Raw genomic sequence first — 27946 nt, forward strand, 5'->3', positions numbered from 1 at the left:
GCCGCGGCCCGAATCAATTCTGCTTTCCGCCGCTGCCGCGCCAACGCACACCACGCAATATCCACTCCTCGGAGCGTGGGCTTCAAAGCCTCCCATATAGTGCCAGCCTCCAAGACAGATCCCGCGTTCTCCACCAATAATGAGCTATGGCTTCCCTAATGTGCCTCTGATAGTCCTCGTTCTGGAGATGCCATGTAGAGAGGCTGCCGTCTCCTATCCAGGGCAAACTCTATGGCCAGGCACAGGGAATGATCCGAGAGGCCCCTTGACAACACTGCCGCCGATTCCACCCTGCCAATTGCCGAGCGGGGGACAAATATATAATCGAGCTTCGAGAAGGACCCGCGGACAGCCGAAAGGTACGTGTATTCCCGCCTGCCCGCATGTAAATATCGCCAAGTGTCCACCCAGTCCAGACCTCGTACCAAATCCCCCAGTTTAGTGGCCCCACCCATCAGCTGGCCTCCCCCGGGCCTGCATCTATCCAACAACTTATCCATGACATCATTCCAGTCCCCCCCCCACTATCGCTGGCGTCTCGGGGATATCAGCCAGATCGTGAACAGCTGCTCCACTAAGGACCACTGCAGCGGGGACGGGGCATACACACTACCCAAAACTAGGGACTTTTCTCCCACCATGCCCCTAATGAATATGTACCTGCCCTGTGTATCAACCCATTGGGTGGAGTGAACATATGAGAGCCTATGATGGACTAGAATAGCTACCCCCCGGGATCCCCTAACAAAGCCTGCATGGTACACCTGCTAATAGCCAAAGCACTGGAGGCAGAGGATTTTGTTGCCCAACAGGTGGGTTTCCTGCAGAAACAGTACATCAGCTAGTTCTCTTTTCACCTACCGCAAGACTGCGCCCCTTTTGATCTTGTCAAGCATACCCCTAACATTCCAGCTCATGACTCGGAGGGATGTTCTAGGGCCTAAGGCCTTCAACCCAGCAGTCGCCATTCATAACCCAGGAAGGGAAAGCGCCCCAAGGAGGGCCACGAAAAGAAGCAGACAGGAACCCCGGAAAGTCTCTTACTGTCATGTGATCGAAAACACCCCCAAGTCCCCCCTGTAACCCATTAAACTGCTCCCCCCCCACCCCCAGCCCCCCATACCTCAAAAATACTGAAGTACCTGTTGCAGTACAGCCACCCCTCTGCCCCAAACGGGAGCCCAGAGAACAGCCACACCAATGAATCCCTGTCAACCTACCCATGTACTCAACTCCCCCCTAACAACCCTTAAGTAAGTGGGGCAAATGGACCCACCCCCCCACATGTCCCCCCCACCACACTGACCCATATACATGGAAATCGTTAAACACTAGAGCCAGACGTCACATATGTCACTAATCTCCTCAAGAGCTGCACCACACCGGCGCCTCGGGCAGGCCAAGCACTGCCGATCCCTGCAATGATTAGCACTTCTCGGGCTGAGTGTCCACAGCGCAGGAATCCACTGTTCGGAGGTCAGGCGCACCCCGGCATCCTCGCCAGCCCCCTTTTAGTTGGAGCGTTTTCAAGATCTGGACCGCCACTGCATGTCCCTTTTCGGCCCCCGGACCGTGTGGGGGCAGGCCTCATTTTGTGAAGAGTCGGATTCAAGGCACAGCGTGGTATGCGCCCTAACCTTCACTGTCTCATCGGTCCATTGGAAGACTTCCTCCGGAGTATCAAAGAAATGAGTACGGGATTGAAAGACTACCCTCAGACGGGCCAGATAGAGCAATGCATAGGGGAGCTTGAGATCCCTGAGTCGCGCCTTTGCTGCCTTAAAGGACTGCCGTTGCTGTTGCACAAGCCTTGTAGAGTCTGGAAAGATAAGAATCAGCTGATTGTCACACATTAGAGGTTCCTTCACCCGCGCCTGCTGCAGGATAGCATCCCGATCATGATAGTTCAGCAGTTTGGCTATCACCGGCCGAGGACGGGACCCCACGGGCGGCTTCTGGATCAGAGCCCTGTGTGCCCGCTCTATCACAAAGCATCTTGAGAGGGAGTCCGGGGGGAGCCAGCTCTCCAGCCATTGGGCCAAGAATTTTCTCCATGTTGCCCCTCTCGCAGCCTTCCGGAAATCCAATGAAGCGCAGGTTGTTCCGCCGGGCCCGCCCTTCTGCATCTTCTGCTCGGAGCGCCAGGTTTTTCTGGATACTTTCCTTGGTTGCAACTTTGCGTTTCAAGGTCACTACATCGTCCTCCACGCCAGAAATTATTGGTTCAACCTCTGTGATTCGGGCCACTGCGTTGCGCAAGTCCTGTCGCAGGAGGGTAACATCCGCACCCACATCCCCGATCTTCGCATCTAACATGTTCCTAGATTGTGTGATGGCTGCCATCAGCGCCGCATTATCAGGCCCCGGGTTGGGGGGTCCCCCGGCTGCCCCGGCCCCTCCACCCTGTCCCGTGTATTTTTCTATGGGTCCATGTTTCATGACTGTGTTACCGCTCCCACCTCTCGCCGTCTTAGGCCGCAGGCAAGACCCCCGCTGTGGACGTCGCTGTATCCCTTAACAGCTCCCGGCCTCCGGCACCCCAGCGGAACAATGAATGGTCAGGCAATCCGTCGGACCCCAACGATGAGACCAAGCACTATGCTCCACACGTTGAGGCCTCCGTTGTGCACTTCGGCCCCTCCAAGCTCCTTGCTGACCTTCCACCGAAGGGACCGGTCCCCCCTCTCCAGGGGCTCACCACCCGCCGCTGTGTCCGTCCTCCACAGGATGCCTCGGCTTGCCTCCACACCGCCTACAGGATCCAGATGCAGCCAGTGCGGGCCCACTCCAGGCAGCCCCTCATCCACCAGTTACGCTCAAGTCCAACATCAGTCAGAGGCCAGGCCCCCCAAGAACAGCCCCTTGTGAAGCCCTGGAGTCTGTACAAGCGGGCCCCCCACAGTCCGCACCAGCCAGGCAGGGCCAGATCTCTCCACAGCCTCCACCCATTGTCCGGCCGCGGGGCCAACTGCACATCAATGGACGGGGCCCCCCCGCTTGCCCCTCATCACCACTGCGGCCCGAGCCGGCTGCCGGAGCTGCCGCCGGGCGCGGGGGAGGCAAAGGGATGAAGGAGGCCCCCTCTTACTTGTGGCTCTGCTGCTAGGAGAGGTCCCACCAATAACGGTGCCCGGGTCAGCTCCTCTTTGGAAGCACCAAAATCGAGGCCCCGGCTTCATTGGGCGGACCAGGCCGCCTCGCCGCGTCTGCTCCCCAGGTCTGCTCCTCAGCTTTTTATCTGCGCCACTTCCAGGTATCTAGTGGGGCCCAGGGCCTGTCCGAACAGCCCGGAGATCAGGGGCGCCCAGTCTGGGCCAGCATCACTTGTCCCTCGTCACCCGCAACTGCATTCAGCCGCCCCCAGGGTCCACGAAACTCGAGGTCCCCGGCTGCCCCCTTCGGCACAGGCCCAACAGCGCCGGATCGCGTTCTCCGGTCTCGTGCGCCCTCCGTCAGCCAGGATTGCTCCCAGGGTCTTCCGCCGGCCTCCGCACTCGTTTTACACCTCCGGGGCACAGCGAGGTGGAGGGGGACCAGGATTATTCGGCGGATAAATGATCGGCGGGACGGAGCTCTCTTAAGCTGCGTCCGCCATGTTGGCTCTCTTGGCCACGCCCCAGGAAGCATTTTTTAACAGTCACAAATAAGCAATCTGAAAACTTGGCAGCTATTGCATCCCGCCTAGGCCGGGTATGTTGCCATGTACACTGTGCACCATTAAGTACACCTGTGCAGTACAACAAGCCAGCCGGCCTGAACAAGACATGTAGAATCGCTAAATGAAAGGCGGAGACAGGGAGTGCTTTCTGACTTTCCATGCGTATGAGCGCGGTGGGGTTTCTCTCCTTTTGGGGGTCGGGGCATGTGTGTGTTTGTGTTAGACCACTGGGCATGACCCTGCACCGTACTACATTCCTCCAAACCTTTCAACCGAGAAATATAAACCAAACCATTATACAATTTTTTAATTCTAGCCAACGTTCTGGAGAATACTCAGGTTGGAAGTATCCTCGCATCAGCCACACAAAAAGTCTTTGAGCCGATTGGGTATCACAACCGTGGGTCTCAGTCAGTATGGGTGTACTCGAGTCGCTGTAGGCATCGTGGATGGTTCTGGTGTTTGGGTTGGTCGAGATACCTCTGGGCATGGCGGTTTACGGCTTGTGAAGATAGACTAGTTGGTGGACTGTCCTCTGTTTGATCAATGCTTGGGTCCTCTTTTCTGCTACATGAGAGAGCGCACGTGTACTTCGTGCATCATAATTTGTATTCTGCTGATGCCACTTGGTAAAGGAAGACAAGTTTCTCGTGACACAGTCTGAGTTGTTCTTTGCTGTCACCATCATGCCTTTTCACCCAACGACTTGGAGGGGTCGTGTTTCAAAAGGGATCTGGAACTTCCCACAGGAGCATCGTAACACACTGGAACCCATTACCCCCAGGTCCCTACGTCCTCGACACCTTCCTCACAATTTGAGATTATTACTATCTCTGACAGAAAAAAGAAAAAGAAGGAATGCTGGACCTACCCTCCCCCTCCCGCCGGGAGTACAAAAGGGTACATGTCCCAGCATTCCCTCTGTTTCTTTTTTCTGTCATTCTGACAGGGATTGCTGTGGCGCGTGGAGCATGGAATCGGCTCCTGCGCCGAACTTACCTCCGCTGGGGCTTCGTTGTCCTCGGCGGCGTGGATGGCCTCTCCCTCCCTGCCGGGCTTGGGGGGAGTGGCGCAGGCTTCTTCTGACGCTCCTAGGGGCCGCGCTGTGATGTGGGACCGCGTGGGCCTCGCGTCTGCCCGATGGCCGACCCTCCTACATGCCGGGCTTGTTAGGGGGCGCGGCCGCGGCCGCCTTCGCGTCTTGGGTTGGCTGGTTGGGAGATGCCTTCCTGTGATGACGCTGCCTGACTTCCGGTTTGGGACATGGTCAGGCGCTTCTGCCCGGTCGTTTTTTCCTGATTATAAAACGAGGGCAGCTGGTGAGTACCGCGTAGCGGTGTTTCTTTCCTGTGCTTTTTTGCTGGTTGCTACTGCCTCCTGTGTTGTTCCTTGCTGTTCAGGATGGGGAAGAGTTCGAGGAAGAGGCGTCACAGGGAGAGGTCCTCCTCTTCTTCTTCTTCTTCCAGTGTCTCACGTTCTCCTTCTCCTGCCCGGTCCAGACGCCGTGGTGGGGGTGGGGATGCGCGCTTGAAGCGCTTGATCAGGGAGACCCTTACAGAAATGGGTTCTGGTGGTGCCGGACGCAAGGTGCCTGCTGCGGCTTCGGGTGCTTCTGCTTCTTCTGGTGACAAGTCGGCTGGGGCTGGAGACTCTGAGCTGAAGGGGAAGTATATTGAAAAGGACGCTCTTCCGGGTATCCTGATGCACGTGAAGCAGAATATGGGCTTTGCTGATGATGCTGTTCCCAGTACTTCTGGGGGTTCTTTGCTCCGCCAATTCCAGAGTTCTGCAGCGGTGGATGTTCCAGTTCATCCCTTTATTAGGGATGTCCTGAAGAGGGAGTGGGCGGATCCGGATCGCATTATGGTTCCGCGATTTATGGCCCGTCTTTACCCCCTCCGGGATATGGCTACGGATCTTCCTGATTCGATCCCCATTGACTCGTTTGCTGCGAGTTTGGTGGGTCGCACTTCCTTATCTGAGGACGCTGTGCTGAAGGACCCTGTGGATAAGAAGGCTGACGGGGCTCTGAGGAAGGTTTATTCTGGCTCTCATCTGGCCTTGAGGGCCGGTGTTTATGGTACTTATTTGTCGCAGTCTCTGCTATCAGACATTAAGTCTCTGTACCAGTCAATGGACGATGCCACGGACTGTTCTGGTCTTCTTGAACACATTGAGCGGCAGGTTGAACTTCTGTCCGATGTGTCTTTTGATGTGGTACGAGCTGCTGCACTTTCTGGTGGGGCCTGTGTGGCGGCTCGTCGCAGTCTTGTTCTTAAGGACTGGAAGACAGACTCTGCGCAGAAGGCTGTGCCTTGCGTTTGCCTTTTCAGGGTTCTATGCTGTTTGGGGGGGAGTTGGAGACCAAACTGCACAAACTGTTTAAGGAAAAGAAACATTCTTCTTCTTTTAAGGGTTCTGCTTCTGCCCCTGCTTCTTCTGCCCCCTCTAAGTCTAAATCTTTCTTTCGGCCTTCCTTTCGTGCGAAGTTTGGGAAGGGCCGTGGGAGGTTTTCTTCTGGCGGGGGTCGGGACCGTAAGGCTAGGTCTCCTCCTCCCCCGAAGCCTCGCTCCGGACTCTTTGGCTGTGGTTCCCGGGTTGTTGGTAGGAGGGTGGCTGCGCTTCTTCCTAGATGCCTGGGTTCAGTCATGTTCAGACGCTTGGGTGTTGGATGTTCTGCGGGAGGGTTACGAGGTGGAGTTTTCTGTTCCCCCTCCAGATTCCGGCCTCCGCCCGACTCCCTGGCCTGCTTGCCGGTCCAGGAGGGCCCACCTGGTTCAAGGGGTGGAGGATCTTCTTCGGAAAGGGGCCATTCAGGCGGTTCCTCCTTCGGAGGTGGGGTCGGGCTTTTATTCCCTGATTTTTCTGGTGCCCAAGAATACCGGGGGTTTCCGCCTGGTCCTGGATTTGAGGGTCATGAACCGATGGGTGTTGCGGATTCCCTTCCGCATGGAGACCTTGCAGCGGGTCATTCCTTTGGTTCTGCCGGGTCACTTCATGTGTACCCTGGATCTGCAGGACGCCTATTACCATGTTCCGGTACATCCCAGGTCCCGTCGGTTCCTGAGATTTTGTGTTCAGGGGTGCCACTTTCAGTTCCAGGTTCTGCCCTTCGGCCTTCGCTCTGCCCCGAGGGTTTTTACGAAGGTTGTCGCCCCCTTGGTTGCCTGGCTTCATCTCCGGGGGGTGATGGTGTATCCCTATTTAGACGATTGGTTAATCCATGCTCCCTCTCGGGACCTGTTGTTGGAGGCGAGAGAGTTGGTGTGCTCGGAGTTGAGGCGGCACGGGTTTCTGATCAATCTGCCGAAGTGCCGCCTGACTCCTTCGCAGGATCTGGTGTTCATTGGGGCTCGGTTTCGCACGGACCTCAACCGTGTGTTCCTGCCGGATCCTCGGGTGGTGACCCTGTTGTCCCTTGCTCGCAGATTTCAGGCGGGGGGTTCCTTTCGGGTGCGCCTCTGGTTGCGTCTTATGGGTCTGATGGCGGCGACTGTCTTTACGGTGGCTTGGGCTCGGTTTCACCTCTGCCCCATGTGGTGTTACCTTCTGTCTCTCTGGGATCCATTGTCCCGCGATTGGGAGTGTCTGGTGCTAGTGTCTCCTGTAGTTCTGCCTGCACTGCTTTGGTGGTCGGATCCGGTCCATCTGTCTCAGGGGCTCCCCTTGCAGCCCTCTCCGTCGCTGGTATTGACGACGGATGCCAGCGCTTTGGGGTGGGGGGCGACCTTGGGTTCTCAGTCCCTTCAGGGTCGCTGGTCCCGGCTGGAGAGTCGCAGGTCTTCCAACTGGCGGGAGTTGACTGCTGTGTCCCGTGCCGTGATGGGTTTTTGGGTGTGTTTGCTGGGCAGGAACGTCCTGGTGAGGTCGGACAATATGGTGTCGGTGGCCTATCTCAACCATCAAGGGGGGATTCGTTCGGCTTCCTTGAACGCAGTGGTGGTTCCGTTGTTTTGTTGGGCGTAGGGTCATCTGCTGTCTCTGACTGCGATTCATATCAAGGGAGTGGACAACTGTGCGGCGGATGTCCTGAGTCGCTGCTTTCCGGCTCCTCTGGAGTTGTCTCTCACCCGGGTTGCGTTTCGGCTTGTGTGCGGGAAGTTTGGGCGTCCCTTTCTGGACCTCTTTGCCTCCCGGCTGAATGCGCAGCTTCCACGCTTCTGCTCCAGGTTTCAGCAGGAGGGTTGTTGGGGGGTGGATGCCCTGTCGGTTCCCTGGCCATCCTGCCTGCTCTATGCCTTTCCCCCCCCTGGCGCTGATCCCCAGGTTTCTGTCCCGTCTGTGTCTGGAGGATCGGGAGGTGGTTGTGGTTCTGCCTTTTTGGCCTCGGAGGTCTTGGTTTCCGACAGTGCGTCTTCTGGGGGTGCGGGGCCCTTGGTTCCTCCCTCTGTCCCCGTCTCCCCTGCGGTCCTCCCCGCCACTGTCTCTTCTCCGCTTGCAGCTGTCGGTGTGGAGGTTGAGAGGCAGGGGTGGCGGCGGCGCGGGTTCCCGGAGCATTTAGCTGCTGCCATCCAGGGTTCCCGTAGGCCTTCCACTCTCCTGTCCTATGATCGCCACTGGGGTAACTTCAGTCGTTGGTGTTCGGCCTTGGACCTTTCCCCTTTGCACTGTTCTTTGCAGGCGGTGCTTCAGTTTTTGTGGGAAGGTTTTGAGAAGGGTTGGGCTGTGTCCACCTTGCGTGCCCAGTGGGCGGCTGTCCGGGCTTTTCGTTCCCCGTGGGGTAATCTTTCTGATGATGAGGATTTGGTCTCCAGGCTGCTCCGCGGTTTTTCTCTTTCTCGTCCGGTTTCCCGGCCTTCCTTTCCCCTGTGGGATTTGCCCTTGGTCCTTCGGGCCTTGATTGGTCCTCCGTTTGAACCTTTGTCGGAGGTGGATTTGAAGTTTGTGACCTTGAAGGTTGTATTCTTGGTGGCCATCACGTCTGCCAGGCGCCTTGGCGAGTTGGGGGCCTTGATGTCTCGGGAGCCTTTCCTGTCCTTTTCGGAGGGCGGGGTGGTGCTCCGCCTTGATTCCTCCTTCGTACCTAAGGTCGCTTCTCAATTTCACCGGTCCCAGGAGTTGGTCTTGCCTGAGTTGGGTTCTGTTCTGGATTCCCCGGGTGGTCCATGTTGGTCCTTGTTGGATGTGTGCCGGGCTTTGCGTGTTTATCTTGAGCGCACGGCGGCTATCAGGTTGACTGACTCCCTGTTTGTCTCTTTGGGGCTGCTTGCCGTGGGCGTAAGGCTTCGTCTGTGTCCATTGGTCGCTGGCTGAAGCAGGTCATTTCCTTGGCCTATTCTCTTTCTGGGTCCCCTCCTCCTGTGGGTGTTCAAGGTCGATCTACGAGGGGGGTGGCGGCCTCCTGGGCTGAGATCCGGGGTGTCCCTCTTTCCGAGATTTGTAGGGCGGCCACTTGGGCGTCTTCCAATACTTTCATCAGGCATTACCGTCCCCTCAATTTGCTGGGTGATGAGGGCGGTTTTGCTTTAGGGGTGTTGGGTTGTGTTCGCCCATGATTTCTGTTCTGTGCTCAATAAATGCCTGGTTTTTGCTGTACAGGTTGTTTGTTGTGTTTTGTGGGATGAATGCCGGAGTTTGCTTTGGTATGTCTCAAATTGTGAGGAAGGTGTCGAGGACGTAGGGACCTGGGGGTAATGTCCTATTACTTACGGTAATCTTCATTACTCCGGGTCCCGTAGTCCTCGACACCTTCATGGCTTCCCTCCCTCCTGCCCTGTTTGCCGGCCTTCATCCTTTGGCTTGGTATTTCAGAGGGAATGCTGGGACATGTACCCTTTTGTACTCCCGGCGGGAGGGGGAGGGTAGGTCCAGCATTCCTTCTTTTTCTTTTTTCTGTCAGAGATAGTAATAATCTCAAATTGTGAGGAAGGTGTCGAGGACTACGGGACCCGGAGTAATGAAGATTACCGTAAGTAATAGGACAGTCCCCAACATAGATGTCCGACTCTCTAGCTCCGCAGGCTAGGCTGGCATTGAGATTATTTTGTGTTCTCCTTCATTGTAAGGGGGCCGTATCCAAGGGCTCGGAAGTCCATGTTGCTTCATTAGGGATATTATCTCGACAGCCCTTCTGACCAGGATATAAGTGGGTGTTCTTTGGGTGGTGCTGTGTGGGGTGTGCCAGTATGTGACACGGGTCTTGAGGATGTTTTTACAAGAGAACGAGGTAACCCCATTTGTGGCCAGGGGCCTTGGGTATTGAATGTTTTAAAGGAACAAAGGTCCCTAACTAAAGCTCAATGTTAGAAGGATTATTCATATAGAAATGCAACCACCATCTCCGCGGCTCACAGAACTCCAACGCTGTCACTCTCCCAGGAGATTCTTCACCATTGCATGGCACGTCTTTACTCCGACAAGTTGGCTCCCTCTCAGATGTAATGCCTGATCGGTCCTCTCCCTGATCGTCTGGGATTATCTGGAAGGACTGCCGCCCACATTGCCAATTATCTCTGTGTATAAATTAAAGGAGCACCAGCCTCGTATTTTCTGCGGGAGTCGCCCTAAATTGACTCCAACAGGCCTCGTGCTCAGGCACCTATTCTCTAGTCCTGAAGATGATACCAATAATGTGTTAAATGGAACGAAACGTTGTCGACTTTTAATGCTCTTCTCACAACCTTATAACTGTATCTGCATGTGCTACAGTGCGTCAATATATATTGTTTGTTGGCCAAATTGATGTATTTTTTGGGCATGCTCCATGTAATGCCCGAATTTTTTCCTTTCTTTGTTGTACATGTCCCCACTTGTATGTTGTTGGCTTTTAAATCATTCTATTGATTCAAATGATTATGTCCAGTTGGACAGCCAAATATAGACATCATTGCATTTCTATATGACTGAAGCCTTCTAACCTTGAGCTTTAGTTAGGGACAATTGTTCCTTTAAAACAAGGGTCTTGTGGATGGCATTTTCCACATCAATTTGTTGTTCACATCCAATGTAGATGGATGTGTTGAGTGTGGACATCAGCCTTTCAACTCCACTGTTGGCTTGGGCCAGCAGGGAGCAATTCTCCTGTGAGTGATAGCGAGGAATTGCAGATATTCATTGAAGCCTTGGCTTTGAAACAGGGGCCTATTGTCGCTCTTGAAGGTATTTGGGAATCAAAAGGTTGTACAAAATCTTGTCAAAGCCCTTCCTGGTGTGCTCAAACCTGATCTCTTGCAGCACTTCCATGATGGAGAATTGGAGAATGAGACAAACAGCATGTTGTGTCCATTGGGTAGAGCGCCCAACTCCATGCTAATGTCACACCAGGGCCGTTGCTGGGGCTGTCAGTCATCACTGATGGGGGGCTGTCCAGCGACTTGCTTACTCGACACGAATGGCACCTGGCAACCTTGTTGTCGACTTTGTTGTCTAGGGCAGGGAACCAGATTTTCTGTCTCAGGCGTGCCTTTGCTTTGATGGATCCTTGGTGGCCTGTGTACACTAGGGCTATCATGGTTGCCCGCAGAGAGCGAGGGATGACAATTTGATGGCCATGTAAGAAGAGGATTGGTATGGTGGTGCTGAGTTCGTTGAGGATGTTCCATTGAGCAAAGGTCATGTTTAGTGATATCATCATATTGTCTACTGTCTTGGAAGAAGTCTTTCCATTTCCCTGACTCAGCAGCCCCACATTTTTCTGGAGGCACATGTCTGATGTAATGGCAACAGCAATATTTTGGAGATGACAGTCTTAGAGAAGCAGACTGCCACAACAGAGTGAGGATACTTATCTGCGTTAGACAGAGGGGCTGAGAGGCCGTCTGCCAGCTGGTGTGGATGTCTTGAGAGGTCAATCAGCAGTTTTGGTGCATTCAGCTTTGTAGCAAACAGTCAACTGGTATTTCTGTAGCTGCAGAGACCCACTTTTCAATATGGGGTGGTGGATGTGGTGCGGTGCCAGAAAAGAGTGATATAAGTATTTTGTGGTTCGTTATGGCTCGGATGGGACAACCATAGAGATAGTAGTGAAAATGGTGGCAACCCAATTTACTGGCGAGAACATCCTTCTTGATGTGGGCATAAAGCTTTTAAGTGTCTGTGAGGGCCCTGCCGGCAAATGTGACAGGTGCCCAGCAATGATCACCGCATGCTTTATTAGAACAGCTCTGAGGACAATGTGACTGGTGTTGACCACCAGCTCAGATTCCTTTGCTGCATTGAAGTAGGCCATCACTGTGTCTTGGAGGAGTACCTTTTGAATGGCCTGGGTGGCAACATCCTCAGTCGTTCCCAATGACCACAGGGTGGAAGTTTTAGTGAGGCGTCTCAAAGGGCCTGCTAGCGTTGCCAGTTGGGGGATGAACCTCCCACAGTATGCCGTGAGGCAGAGGAAGAGGATGTAGTTGCTTCCTTTATGTTGATGCACTTTGCTGGATCAACTTTGATGCCACAGTTGGAAAAGATGTATCAGAAAAACTACATTTCCTATCGAAAGAACTGGCCCTTTGCTCGATTGAGGGTGAGGCAGGCTGTGTCACTCCTTTTGAGAGCAGTGTGCAGGCAGCAGAAATGGCTTTTGAGGGTGGGTGCGTGGATCAGTATATCATCACTGACATTCTTGAGCCCCCTCCAGGCCCACAAGGACTTCTTGGCGCTTTCTGGAATACTTCAGCTGCTTATGATACTCCAAAATTAAGCATCCAGTAGTGGCGGAAACCAACATGAGTGGAGAACTTTGTGATGTACCTGCTGTCCTCATGGAGTTCGAGTTGATGGTAGCCTGAGTTCAAGCTTTGTGAACCATTAAAGCCATTGATGTCGGCAATCAGATCATTAATCATGGGGGATATGTGTTGTTCCCTCTCTATGGCCTTATTGGGAAGGTGCATGTCGATGCAGATTTGTATACACCCTAGCTGTTAAGGGTTATTCGCTACTACCATAGGAGATACCCACTGGGTAGGATCAGACACTTTTTGGATGACGCCGGAGCCTTCAAGTTTTTGTGGTCCAGCTTCAACTACCCGACAGTGGTGAAACAGAATGCTATGTTGTCTGAGGGCAATGGGCCGGACTGCGGGGTTGATGCGGAGAGACACTGGGGGCCGATTCAGGTGAAAAGGCATGGGAAGCGGGGAAGCAGGCTGTCAATGTCACTGTAGAGGTCCCAGATAGCAACGGCAAAGTGAATGAGTTGCAAGTGTTTGCAGTGTCACAGCTTAAGAGCATCCTGGAGTCTGATAAGGTGACAAAGAACTTCATCTGGCAGGAGTGAATGCCATGGGACACGGAATAGGTGATGGCTCCTGCCAATAGGATGGGTGTTGAACTCCCATAAGCAAATATGCAAGACACTGTTAGAGGCAGCATGGGTTGGTGATCTGAGGCATTGAACTAGACAAGGTTGGTGAGATTGACTAATGCTCCCATGTCGATAAGAGACATGGCCAGTGTGTGATTAGTTTGGCAGGTATTGTGGATCCATCGTGAGGTTCTAGGGCACAAGAGATCAAAAAGATTCCATTGTCTTCTTCTTCAGTAGCACTGGTGTTGGTTGTTGCTTCCTCTGATTTAGGTGACTGGTTTTATGTGATCACGCTCACTCCTCAGTGGCTGGGTGCACCATGGCCTATGAATGTGGGTGGGCATCGCCCCCATGGCAAACTTTTGTGAAGTGGCTGGGGCGATGACACTTGGAACCGGTTTTGCCCCTGGCTTGTTACTCGTGAAGCGGGTGCCAGGGGAGCCTGTAGTAGCCACAAAAATCTTTTGGGGCTTTCCTGTTGCAGTGGATATGTGAGTATTTCCATGTGGGGGACCTTTTGAAACTGCTGCAGCTATTTCTATTTTGATTGGATGCCGAACGGATTCTGGTGTGGAGGAGAGCCTCTGCAATGCCATTTCGATCTGGTCCACTTAGTCATTAGATAGTTTGTGAAAGAAGGTGAGCGTCAGAATTTCATCAAGCAGCATGTTGAGCTGGGGGAGGATGTGGCACCTGAAAGTGGTGGAACAGCAGCCTTATATGAATTGAGCGAGCAATTCCTTCTGCGGATCATCTACTGAGCAGGTGCTGGCCAGTTCCTGTATGTGAGCACGGAATAGATTGATGGATTCTCCCTTGCGCTGATAGGCTTGCTGCCTTTTGAACCTTTCAAAATCTGGATTCATCAGTGGATCACAGTATGTGTTCAGGGGTGCAATGGTACCATCGTAGTCTTCAGCACCAGTCGCGGGGAGGTAGGGGAACATCATGAAGATTTTCTACCTCGCATAGTGTAGCAGCAGAGAGTGCTTTGTCTTGCCGCCTTTCTCTTTGATGGCTTAGAAATAGTTAATCAGGTGTGTGACCCACGTGTGCTGATGCAGCGCTACTCCGGAAATATCTTCAAGAACCTCGTCACCTTTCCCTGAAGTTTCAAATCATGCATTTACTCATCAGTGGGGCTCCTAACACTGTGAGTCACTCATACACACTTTACTCTACTTCATGGATTGTTGAGACTCAAAGGAGAGCTGCTGGATCATAGCGGAGTGTCTAAATTAAGCTTAATATTTATAATATGTACACCTGCAGTTTAAATTGTTTTACCATGGTTTTATCAACGAGACAATTTATTCAGACACACCACCATTATTTGTCCATGGATCTGCTAGTAAAAAATTAGGATAGGGATGAACAAGACCAGCTTAATTCCTCATTTATCTAATTTTTATTTAAAGAAAATCTTCTAGCATGACCTGTATTTATTCACTTAAAAATCTGTTTAATGTAAAATAGATTGATGGAAAAGAGAGAATTTGACTTAAACATTTATATTCAAATTTAATTCAAAGCTCAGAAATAAGCACCTTAATATTGAGATTATAGGACATGAATATTAGCAAAAGACATAATAGTTCCCAAAGTTCATCTCCCTATTCTCTCTAGCTGTTAACCTCATCTAAAGACTCCGTACTCACTTAAATAAAATCCAAGTTCAGAAAAATTCAAAGTTCTTACGCTTCAGGAAAATTCAGCATTCCGGCAGCATGTCAGCATACAAAGATGGAAATCGAAGAAGAGAGTTTTTTCTTAAGTTCGGACACACTCTTTTATACCCATTTTCCCTACCTAATCTATCTACAAAAGTAACTATCAGTGTCTTTTAACAGTTCTGATTGGTCAATCCGAGGGGTGGATGAGCATAACCTCATCATCTTATTGTTTAATTTCCGCAAGATCAGCTCAATGAAAATGGTCTTTGTCCTTATTATATCTGCTTTGCTCATGTCCTTTAACTGGTAAGTTTTGCCTCTTTTCCCACGTTTCTCAGCATGGATGTCCACTTTGTTGGCACTCAGCTGGACTTTCAGGGCACACTGTCCTTGACCCATTCTGCACAGGCAGCTCATACTCATCTGCAGTTCATTTCACCATGCGCATGTGTACTGCACTTCAATCTCGGAGTCACAAAAACGTCCATTTTGTTCTAGGCCTCATAATCCAGAACGGGAACTATTATAGAAACAAACACAATCAAACGTTAATTGTTGCCTTATAACCCTTCTGTTTACCTCCCCCGTTACTAAGGTATCCCTGTTAGTTATTACTTAGCAAATAAAGCAACACATATGCGTGATCTACTCACCAATCTTCATGTTTTTACCACAAATAAACAAACAGAAAGCACATTTATGCCGCTTTTGGTTAGTTTATAGCTGCTGCATTAATTCTGAACGTAACAACATCACTTGGTTAGTCGATTATAGTTTGCAACATGAGCAAATTAGTTTCCCACGTGTACTTGTGTGTGCATTCTATTCTATGTTGATTAATTTTCAAAACCACATGATTAGTTCATGTTACTGTTATGAGAAAGGGACTTAACGAGGGGTATACAAAACTTTGTTTTTCCACCTCGCTCCATTAACTCCCTCCTTTGGTGATTTATCACCAAATATCTCCCAAAATGTTGCAAATTTTATCTTAACATGTTTCAAGTTCTTTTTATTAGTATGGATTATACTCTAGTGTCTTCCATTTTTCTGCTGTCTTGATTGAGTCTCTCTTGAAACTCTTCCATCTCTATGTCACCCTTTTCACGTTCTCTTTCTTGCTTTTGAGAATCACCTTCTTTATTGACATTTTAACATTCTTCTCTTTCTAATCATGCAACATAATCTTAATATCAATATTACTATTGTTACTGGAATTAATACTTTACCTATAATAGAACCACCTATTTCATGCAACCAATGTTTAACTGCTGAAAAACTTCAACCAAGTCGTTCAAGGACACCATCAACCTCCAGTGGTTCAATTTCTTTGTGAAATTCTGTAATATTTTTAATATATCTCTCAATGTTTTGACTTTTATCTGGAATGTAAGTGCAACAGTGTTGTACTTCCAAAAGTCCACAAACTCCTCCCTCTGTTGCCAAAATTATATCAAGAGCAAGACGATTTTGCATCACCATAGCTCTCATAGCAACTAGTTCAGTGTTTACCATTAAAAATCCACCTGCATTGTCTGATGACAAACAATCTACTATCATTGGCAATTTCCGAATTTTGTTTGCATTAAAAGATATCCCCACTGCTGGTATCAGTGCTCCAAAAATATCACCTATTATTTCTACTACATTCTCTCTTTTTCTACGACTTAAAGGTTTACCTACCTCTTGTATCCCATTAGTACCTCTATCTACATGAAAAGTTTTAGGAAAAACCAGGCCTACATAACAGGACCAATACCAATGATCAGGCATTTCGTAGTAAGCTTTGTTCCCACAAATGAAATAAATTCCAGGAAAAACTGGGTCATTACTACCTTTAAATCCCCAACCCCCTATTATACGATAAGTGTCTTCACATTGCCTCGCTCCCACAAAATAATTGTCATATACAGTCTTGTCTCTACGAATACAAAAATTTCCCTAATGATGGGGTATCTATGCTTTTAACCAATATCGGTGGCTCCAACTACCAGAGCGTGAACCCTCTCAACATCAATTTAAGGTAGCTATGTGCTATATTAACTAATACTATCTTATAAGAATATAAGCACATGAATGATTTATCCATATTTCAATTTATCACCAACAGAGATTAAGACTGTGTACGCTACACTAATAGCAGTACGAATTTACTAAACACTGTCCGGATTTCATAATCGGACACAGGCACTCCATGATACATCTGGAAGCCATTGCTAAATACAGGTAATTGTGCTGCCTCTTAGACATGACTAATATGACGTCTTTGCAATATAATTGACTCAGTAATAGGTTCTGAGACCCATTTAATAATTGATTTTCTCGAATGGGTAGTTGTTTTGACAATACCAATAAAATCAATCACCAACCTCCGTCTAGTGCCAACCACCTAGAAATTTAATTGACTAACAAAACTTCAGCCAATTAGAAATGTTTCTTTGTAGATATGTTGTGTCTGTAACAAAAGAGTTTATGTGCATAAAAGTAATTGTCTGTTTCTTTTTAGAACTTGGTCCTGAAGAAGGTTGTGTATTGTTAGTTCTTAACCGAAACGCTGCGTCGACCCCTGTTCTCACGAACTTTTAAACCAACGTTTGTTTTGTCTATTTTGTTGCTTTTTTATGCTTTTAATGAAATGTATAACATGTTGTATGTGATAATTTTTAATGCCTTGTGATAATCGCGATAAATTGTAAATACCTGAATAAATATACAAAGAATATATATTTTTCCAAGAAACAATTTTCTGGCTTTCTCTTTTTAAGTTTTGATTTTGACTTGAATTTAAAATGCTATGTTTCATATTGGTCCATTTACCGGTTGGAAAATGACTAGAATGGTTGGCCTATGTCTAGTATTGTAACTTTTGTGTGATTGGTATTGCTAAAAAATAACAACAAACTCAGTAACGCTACTCCACTCCTTACCAACTTAGTGGCAAATGTCTGGGACATTTTTGTTTTACATTATACTTCCCCTGTCCCAAATCTAAGAGATAAGGGGTCCTCCTTTTACTTTCTATGATATCTATGCTTATAGCCACATTTACATTTCGTCCATCTAATTTTTCATCCTCAGATTCCCAATATTTAGATTTAGCATGCTTCACTTTTTCATTTCTTTTATATACAGTTCTCTTCTCTTCAACCATATCTAAAAATGCTTTTTCTTCATTTCTCATTTTACAAGTCAAACTATGTCTAAAAGCATAATCATGAGTCAATTCTTGGGTTTGTAAGAAACATTCTCCCATAACTTTCGCAGGCTTAACTTTGTTTATTTCATTTATAACTTTCAATTTTGCAAAAACATCATCTGAATTTGAATAATAATATTCTAATTTGCCTGTTTTGTAAAACAAACTTGCTATTACACTACATGTAACTCCATATGTAAGTGGAAGATGGTGATATATTACCCCTTCTGAGACTGATGCTGGCTATTTTACACACACGTAACAGTCTCTAGCATCCATGGTTCTAACATACTCAGATAATAATCTTGAAAAACTATTCTTTGAAAAATCACTAATCGATTTATCCTGATGAATTTCTGGCTTATACACATGTACTTATCAGTTTTCAATTCATTATTTCTTCCATTCATAGTCCCATCTGTTTTCATCTTCTTAAACTTTTCTCTAAAAGGAATAATAATAGCTAAAATCAACCATACTAACATTAATAGTCCAGTACATTTTAACCACATTCTACACCATTTTCTAAAAATAGAACGTTTCGTAGTTACATCATTAGTAGCCATTTTTTTACACAATTTCAGCAATTTTCACAGTTCTCTCTGTCTTTAATAGACTTTCACTTTACGCTCATACCATTTTTCTTATACCAAGGTTTCAAGTCTTGTTTTTACTTTGCAATTTCAGATCAAATATTTCTTGAGTCTTTTTACTCACTTTCTTTCTCTTGACCTGAGCAGTTCAGGTTTTCTTGGCTGCTATTTACTTCATCAATAGGAGGCAAAAACATGTAAGTCTATACAGGTGATTTATATTTCCGGTTTGGTCTCCTCACTCTTTTTGTTCTTTGAACAACCTCTATTCTTTTTCCCAACAACTCTTTTTGACTTGTTATCTCATTTACTTGATCTTCTGGTTTTCTTGCTTTGTTAACCAGTTTGAATTTCAGTCCATCATTTTCTTTAGGCCAATTATCTCCTTTACATGCTATTTTTGCCTTTGATTCTATAGTGTTATGTTCCACTCTCCAAGCTCTTTTCCTTGAACTCTTTTTCAATTGAGTTTCATCTCCACTGTCATCAGTTTCACTTTCAGTACCTTCAACAGTTTCATTTATGATGAACTTTATAATGTCTGTTTCTTTTTCAGAATATGTTATCTCTTTACCCAGCACTTTCACTGTGTCAGGAACATCTCCATAACTGGTACTTGGAATCTCATCCATGTCATGAGTTATTTCCTGTTTTCCAGTGTCAGAATTTTGGTTCCTGCTTTCAGAGCTTTCTGACTGTTCTTCAATATTCTCTTGATTACCAGTTGTATATCCACTGCTCAATGTCCTTACTAGTATCTGTTCTTACCAAATCTCGACTTTCAGGTCAATCTTCAAAATTTGGTATTTCAATAGTTTCACCTTCACCTTCAGATGCAGAACTAGCATCCGATACCTCCAGATGTCGACATTCTTGTCGAGCTTCAGTATCTGGATTTCTCTCTGGTTCTTCTTCAGAATCAGAGTCAGTTGTGCTTTCACCTTCCTCATGTAGATTTTCAGGCTCAGGCACACGGATGGTATGACTGGCATGCAGCCATCTTTTTACTCCGGCACATTTAACTGCAGTTGTGCTGATCAAAATAACTTGTCTAGGTCTTTACCAGCAAGGCACTAAACAATTTCTTCTTCAGTTTACCTTTATTCAAACCCAATCTCCAGGGACTAGATCATGAGCTGGATGTTTCTCTTTCGTGTTTGACTCAGTTCCCACCTGATGGAACACAGAAGTTACCATGTCAGACAGCTTTTTGCAGTAATCCAGTATGATGTCATCATTAATAGTTAACAGTTTATCAACTGGTACAAACGGTTGTCTCATCACTCTGCCCATCAAAATCTCATGTGGACTCAATCCAGTCTTTTTGTCAGGTATACTCCTTAAGGTCATCAGAACAAGTGGCAATGCATCCGGCCATTTCAGTCCTGTTGCCAAACACATTTTTGCAATTCTGTTTTTTATTGTTCCATTCACTTGTTTAACTACTCCTGAAGCCTCTGGTCTGTAAGCACAATGCAATTTCTGACGAATGTCTAGTGCTTCACAAATCATTTGTAATAGTTCATTTTGGAAATAGGTTCCACGATCTGTTTCAATTGTTACTGGAAAACCGCATCGTGGTAGGATTTCACACAAAAGCAGTTTTGCAACAGTTACTCCATCATTTCTCCGGGTGGGGAACACTTCTACCCACCTAGAGAATAGGAAAATAATTACAAGCACGTATCTGAGTCTGTTACATGGTGGCAGTTCAATGAAATCCAACTGCATTCGTGTGAACGGACCTCCCTCCCGTCCTATAGTTCCCAAGCTCGCAACTGTTTTTCTTCTTGGATTAAACTGTTGACACACTAGACACCTCTGACACAGGCTTTCAGCGATCATTCTAAACTTAGGATTATACCATGTTTGTCTGAACAATCTGATCATGGCATCCCTCCCAACATGAGCTTGACCATATTTGAAATCATGTTATCAGGTATTACTGGTCTTTCATCTTTGTAAACCCAAATTTCATTGTCTTCCCTTTGTCTACACCCTGCTTTCAGCCAAATGTTTTTCTCCTCTTCACTAGCTTCTTCCTGCATCTGTCTTACTTCCTGCCAAGTCTCAACTACTGTGGTTAGCATTAAAGGACTTGAAACATGTTCTTCTTTTCTGTCCCGATTTATGGATGCAAGATTTCTGGCACAGTATTTTGCAATGGATTCGAAATACCTATTGCCTCTAGTGATGTAGTCATCTCCTCTCTTGTGTGCAGCACATTTTACCACTGCAATTTTATCAGGCAACTGAATAGCATTAATCAATATTTTTACAAATTCAGCATTCCTAATGGGGGATCCTGCAGAAGTTAAATAACCTCTTTGGGACCACAATTGCCCTTAATCATGGACAACCCCAATCCGTACTGACTGTCAGTCACTATGGTGACTCTTATCTCCTTTCCTAGTTCACATGCTCGAATCAAAGCAATCAATTCCGCTATTTGAGCAGAACGAATTCCTTTCTGACAAGATGCTTCCAGGACATCTGCCACTGTACACACAGCATATGCAGCACTCAAAGCACCCTCCTCTGTTCTCAACCACGAACCATCAACAAACATCACATAATCAGATTCAGGCAATGGTTCATCCTTGATGTCAGGTCTTGGTTTGGTACAGTACTCAAGAACATCCAAACATTTGTGATCAACCTCATTTCTTACTTCAGCTTCCATGGCATCAGGTAAAAATGTAGATGGATTTATATTCACACATCGTGAAATTGTCACATTATCTGCACCTAGAATTGTTTTCTCATATTTTGTCATTCTGTTATTTATATGGTATTGTGTTTTTGTCCTAGTGAGGAGAATCTCCACAGAATGAGGTAAATATACCCTCACAGGAAATCCCATCCGTATTCCTTCACTTTGTTCCAAACTCACACTTGTAGCTGCTACTGCTTTCAGACAACCTGGCAAGGCTTTTGCAACTGGATCCAAAACAGCTGGGAAATACGCAATTGGTTTCCTCAGTTTTCCATGTCTTTGAATTAATACTGACAATGCACATCCTTCTCGCTCACTGCAATACAGCTCCAACTCTTTTTCATATTCAGGCATTCCTAAAGCTGGAACTTCACATAAACTTGTTTTTAGCTGTTCAAATGCTTCCATTTCAGTCTTATTCAGGACGATAGGGTCTCTGATGTCTGCTTTAACTAGTCTCTGCAAGGGTTTTGCTATTAGTGAGAATCCACTAATCCACTGTCTACAGTAACCCACCATTCCTAAGAATATTTTAACTTGTCTTTGTGTTTTTGGTGGTTGCATTCCTAGTATCATTTTGATTCTTTCTGTAGTGACTTGCCTAGTTCCTTTAGCAATCTTATGACGTAAGTATTGCACTTCTTTCTGACAAAATTGTAATTTCGATGGAGACACTTTATGCCCTTCTTCTGCCAAATGGTTTAACAATGCAATTGTATCTGACATGCATTCATCTTTTGTCTTTGATGCCACTAACAGATCATCAATATATTGGACCAATACAGATTCTCCAGGCATGCTCAAACTTTCTAATGACTTATTCAACAGTTGATTAAAAATGGATGGACTCTCAGTATACCCCTGAGGAATTCGGCACCATGCCAAAATGCAATCTCCGAACCGGAACGCAAATATTGGCTGGCTTTCTGGGTGTAATGGAACCGTAAAGAATGCATTACACAAATCAATCACGGTATACCGTTCTGCATTATGTGGAATTTGATATAAAATTACTGCTAGATTTGGTACAATTGGACAACATGTGACAACAATTTTTTTAATCTTTCTAAGGTATTGTACAATCCTTAATGTTCTGTTAGGCTTTTTCAATCCCATTATCGGTGAGTTACAAGAACTGCTTTCTATCTCTCTTAAAATGCCTTGTTCAATCATCTTGTTTATTACTGGTGTTATTCCTTCAATTACCTCTGCTGTCATTTTATATTGGGGAATGTTTGAATAACTCACTCCTTCTTTTACAGTAATTTTCACAGGATCTACACCTTTCATTAATCCAATATCTTCTCCTATAAAATCCCAAACTTGCTCTTTAACTGTTTCTTTCAATTCTGCAGGTATCTTTTCTCGATCAAACACAGGAAACAATTCATTCTTTTCTGATTCTATCATTGACATTGTCATTTTATACAAGCTATCTTCATCTGGAGGTTGGAGCTCTCTGCCATCTGGTGAACAATATATAGCACAGTTCATCTTACATAGAATATCTCTGGCTAACAGGTTAACAGGACTGCTATCACACACCACAAATAGGTGCATATCTTTGAAATTTCTGATTTCTACTTCAACTGGTTTTGTTAAGGAGGTTTTAATCTGTCTATTAGCTACACCTACAACTTGAATTTGTTCTCCCAAGAGAGGAAGGTTTTGAACTTCTACTGATCTAACAGTAGAACGGGTGGCACCAGTGTCCACTAGGAAATTTACTTTTAAATCATTCACTTTTCCATTCACAAACGGACCAGACTGATCTACCTCAAGAGTGGCTCCAAGCACACACTCTTCTTCCTCTCTCAGGCAACATCAGAAGCTATCATCCGACTCCCTCCCGCCATCCTCTTGTATCCAATACTGAGGACTCACATTCACTCTGGGCGATCGGTTTACCTGCTCGCCTCCGCTGAATCCTGTCTCTGCACTGTATCTCTGCAGATTTACACTGTGTGGTAGTGGCGGTTGTGGCATCTGACTTTGCTGAGTAACTACCAGCTGCTGTTGCGATGGTTGTTGAATTACCTCATTCTGCACCTGCGGATTCAATTATGTAATTTCGGCATTAACTCTTGGTGGACACTTACACTCTTTCTTCCAATGCCCTATCCTGCCACAATTATGACAAGGATACTTTTTCTTAAGCTCTTCTATGTTCCCTACTAATTTAGGTTTATTTAAATTTCCCTTCACTTTTCTTTGACTCCCATCTGTACTTTTGTTTTACATTTGTGTCACTTGATGTTCTGCTACCTTCACTTGTGCCCACATGGCTTTCTCTTTGAGCTTTCTCTGCTTAACTTCAATTTCATCACTATAGTATTTTGCATGTCTCAATACCTCATCTACAGAACATGACTGCCATCCCATCAAATTATGTTTAATCATGTATCCTATCTTTGGTCTTAATCCAAACACAAATTGGTACACAAAATGACTCATATCTTTTTCATGTAGTTCTTCATATCCACTATATTGTTTAAATACTAACAATAGTCTCTCATAAAATGCATGTACAGATTATTTTGATTCTTGCAAAGTCCTGTCAATTTTTACACAATCTGTCTCTTCCGGTGGAATTTTATTCTTCAAAAACACTATTACTTGTTCATATTTCCTCATCACTTCAGGTGAAGGAGCACCTGCCACTCTGTCTCGAGGATATTCAGTTTTCGGCCAGTTCACTGGTATTTTGCACTCAGACCATAGGTCTGCTGGTACTACTATGTCAAACAATCCATCTATATCTTCCCATAGTACCTTTGAAAACTTTACAAATCGATCCACCTGTCGATACCATTCTACTGGTTTTTTTCTCAATCTGGGAAAATCATTAGTAAATGATAATATGTCCTGTCTATTCAAAGGAACATGTACATATCCTTCTCCAGGTCTTTCTCTCATAGGAAATTCATTTACTACTGTCTCTTTTTCTCTCACAGGGAACACTAATGTAGATTTATCACTGGCTTCTTCTCTTTTCTTTGCCCATTTTGCTTTCCATTAATTCACATCTCCCCATCTTCTTAGTAATACAATTTGCTCTTTTATTTGGGTTAATCTTCCTGCAGTATTCATATTTTCAATACCCTTTTCTGTAAAATCTACTCTTTAGGGTTTCTGTAATGTTTTATTCTTTACAAAATCTACATCTAATTCACTAGCTAATCCTTCCAATTGGTCATGTATAGTTTTTGCTTTCCAAGTAATACTTTTACACAGGAACATCAGTTCATCATCCTGATATGTTTTTAGTCTATCTGTTCCGATTGTTCCAATAATTAATTCTTCCATTTCAACTTTTAGTCTAGCCACATCTAATACTTTAGGTTCATGTTCTTTTACTTTCAGAGTTTTAAGCCAATCACTTATTTCTTGTTATGTTGGTCCTACTGGGGTTTGTGTTAAATCTATTTTCTCTACATTTCTTTCGGGTGTCGTAGAATCAGATTCTGCTCCAGTTGGAAACTTATATGGTAGGCTCTGATTAAAAGTCAAGTCAGGCGGTATTATATTACTTGTTCGCCTAATTTCAGACACATCTGGATAAATCTTTTCTCTTACTTTTTGCAAACTCTGGTTTAAAGGAATCGTCAAAGTTGGTTCTTTTTTTCTGATTTTCGAACACTGGAATAACAGGACCTATTGTTACTGGGACTGTTACAGCTTCTATATTTTTAGTAAGTTCCTGTATCTGTTCGATTAATTCATTTGTAGAACGTAGATATTCAGAAGTACTTGGGTGTTCTTCAATTTGTCTCTCTACTCTTGCTTCACTTCTTCTGATTTCATCATTTTGCTTAGGAGTACCAGTAAGTCTAGTTTCTACCACTGGTCTTTGAATCATATCTCATTTCTACCCTTTCTGGAAGGTCTCTAAAGTTTGAAAATCGTTTTGGGGTTTCAGCAAATCTATCCTCTACTGGTGGAGCATTTGGAGTGGTCCATATAGAACCCAATTGATATGGTGGTTGTCTCCTATTTAATATCTCCTCCAGCACCGTATCCTCTGACTCACCATCTCCATAATTTTTCCTTCCTCCTTCCACTTTATTCCTTTTCTCTGTGCATTTTTGCCCTTCTATTTTGTCTGCTAATCTAACCGGATACATTCCATCACACATATCAGCATTTCTTCATCTTCGCATTCTACTTTCATGAGTTTCTCCCCATAATCCACATAATCTACCTCTTGGTCCTCAATGATTTTCCAACTTTTCTTGCTCTAACTCATGCATCTCATCTTCCAACTCAACTAGTGCTTCAAATTGAGTTGGTCTAGTTCTCGGTTCAAGCTTCATCATCTTTTCTCTTAAATTTCGTAAAACTGCCAGATTAAAAGATCCTACTTCTGGAAATGCTAGCGCACCGTCATTCTTGGTATATCTAGCCCAATTCTCCAGCCAAATGCATGTATGATAGCCATATTTCGTCATCATGTAAGAAGCAGGCGTTTTTGGCGGAGGGAGTAATTTTTCCTCTCTCGTTACTATCGCCTTGTCTTTGTTTAATACATTTTTCAAACTCGTAAACCATGAGGTTTCTCCTTTTCTTCTCCGTAATAAAACTCACTTTTTCTGATAATTTCCTGTCTTTCAAAAGATTGCGCACTCTTCCGCAAACTGCTTTATAACACCAGCCTATCACAGCGCGGTTCACACTACTGCACCAATTAGAATAAGATACTTTGTCTTAGTGCTTAACCAATAGTCTCGCTGCTTTACTGATGCACCAATCAGCCCCTACTCTGTCTTGGTCACAAGGACCAATCCCTGCGCGACACTTTTGACGTCAGCTCTGCTCCGGCTTCTGCAGCTTCAGCTGACCGCTCCTTTACAAGGATTATCGAGAAGCCGTATTTACACTTTTATACAACTGAATCGGTTAGTAACTACATAAAACAACTCCATTCGTCTGTTTCGCTAAACCAAAGTGATAGTTTTTTCAATTGCACAAGTATTCTGTATTTCCAGTAGACAGCGCTTACCTCTTCTCTACCACAGAATTTTACACTCGCCGATAAAGTAGCACATCCCTCTACCTTACCCTTCTCTCAAGCTCGGGTTAAGCTCTATTACTCTCTCAGCAGTAAGTTTTAAATCAGGATACACAACGATCCCAGTACTTGAAGGCTAAGATTTTATAGACTGTCCTTGCTATACATTTATCCTTTCACACGTAAAGTTCCCTAGACTTGTGATATACGGCGATACCACTACTTTTTGAAACAGACTATGCGATGTGCGACTTCACTTGCCACACTACCTCTGCCTGCAGACAGAGTTACCAGCTTCCCACATTTTCCGGAAGCCTTTTCCAGACTACATATAACATAATACAAACTCAACAGGTGTTATTCATAATTCTGTACATCAAATCCTGTATACATCGCTTTATACATTATCCTAGCTAATTCTGTAGCAACCAATGGTCTGCTACCAAGCTAATTACTGATGCAGCGCTACTCCGGAAATATCTTCAAGAACCTCGTCACCTTTCCCTGAAGTTTCAAATCACACATTTACTCATCAGTGGGGTCCATAACACTGCGAGTCACTCATACACACTTTACTCTACTTCATGGATTGGTGAGACTCAAAGGAGAGCTGCTGGATCATAGCGGAGTGTCTAAATTAAGCTAAATATTTATAATATGTACACCTGCAGTTTAAATTGTTTAACCATGGTTTTAGCAACGAGACAATTTATTCAGACACACCACCATTATTTGTCAATGGATCTGCTAGTAAAATATTAGGCTAAGGATGAACAAGACCAGCTTGATTCTTCATTTATCTAATTTTTATTTCAAGAAAATCTTTTAGCATGACCTGTATTTATTCACTTATAAATTTTGTTTAATGTAAAATAGATTTATGGAAAAAAGAGAATTTGACTTATACATTTATATTCAAATTTAATTCAAAGAAATAAGCACATTAATATTGAGATTATAGGACATGAATATTAGCAAAAGACATATTAGTTCCCAAAGTTCACCCCCCTATTCTCTCTAGCTGTTAACTTCATCTAAAGACTCCGTACTCACTCAAATAAAATTAAAGTTCAGAAAAATTCAAAGTTCTTACGCCGCAGGAAAATTCAGCATTCCGGCAACATGTCAGGATACAAAGATGGAAATCGAAGAAGAGAGTTTTTTCTCAAGTCCGGACACACTCTTTTATACACTTTTTCCCTACTTAATCTATCTACAAAAGTAAAAATCAGTGTCTTTTAACAGTTCTGATTGGTCAATCCAAGGGGTGGATGAGCATAACCTCATCATCGTATTGTTCAATTTCCGCAAGATCAGCTCAATGAAAATGGTCTTTGTCCTTATTATATCTGCTTTGCTCATGTCCTTTAACTGGTAAGTTTTGCCTCTTTTCCCACGTTTCTCAGCACGGATGTCCACTTTGTTGGCACTCAGCTGAACTTTCAGGGCACACTGTCCTTGACCCATTCTGCACAGGCACAGGCAGCTCATACTTGTCTGCAGTTCATTTCACCATGCGCATGCGTACTGCACTTCAATCTCGGAGTCACAAAAACGTTCATTTTGTTCTAGGCCTCATAGGCCAGAACGGGAACTATTATAGAAACAAACACAATCAAACGTTAATTGTTGAATTATAACCCTTCTTGTTTACCTCTCCCCTTACTAAGGTATCCCTGTTAGTTATTACCTAGCAAATAAAGCAACATATATGCGTGATCTACTCACCAATCTTCATGTTTTTGCCACAAATAAACAAACAGAAAGCACATTTATGTCGCTTTTGGTTACTTTATAACTGCTTCATTAATTTTTAACGTAACAACATCACTATGGGGGTCATTAGGATGGCGGACGGACC

Source organism: Lissotriton vulgaris, chromosome 1_1 (assembly GCF_964263255.1).
Source record: "Lissotriton vulgaris chromosome 1_1, aLisVul1.2, whole genome shotgun sequence".
NCBI lineage: Eukaryota > Metazoa > Chordata > Amphibia > Caudata > Salamandridae > Lissotriton > Lissotriton vulgaris.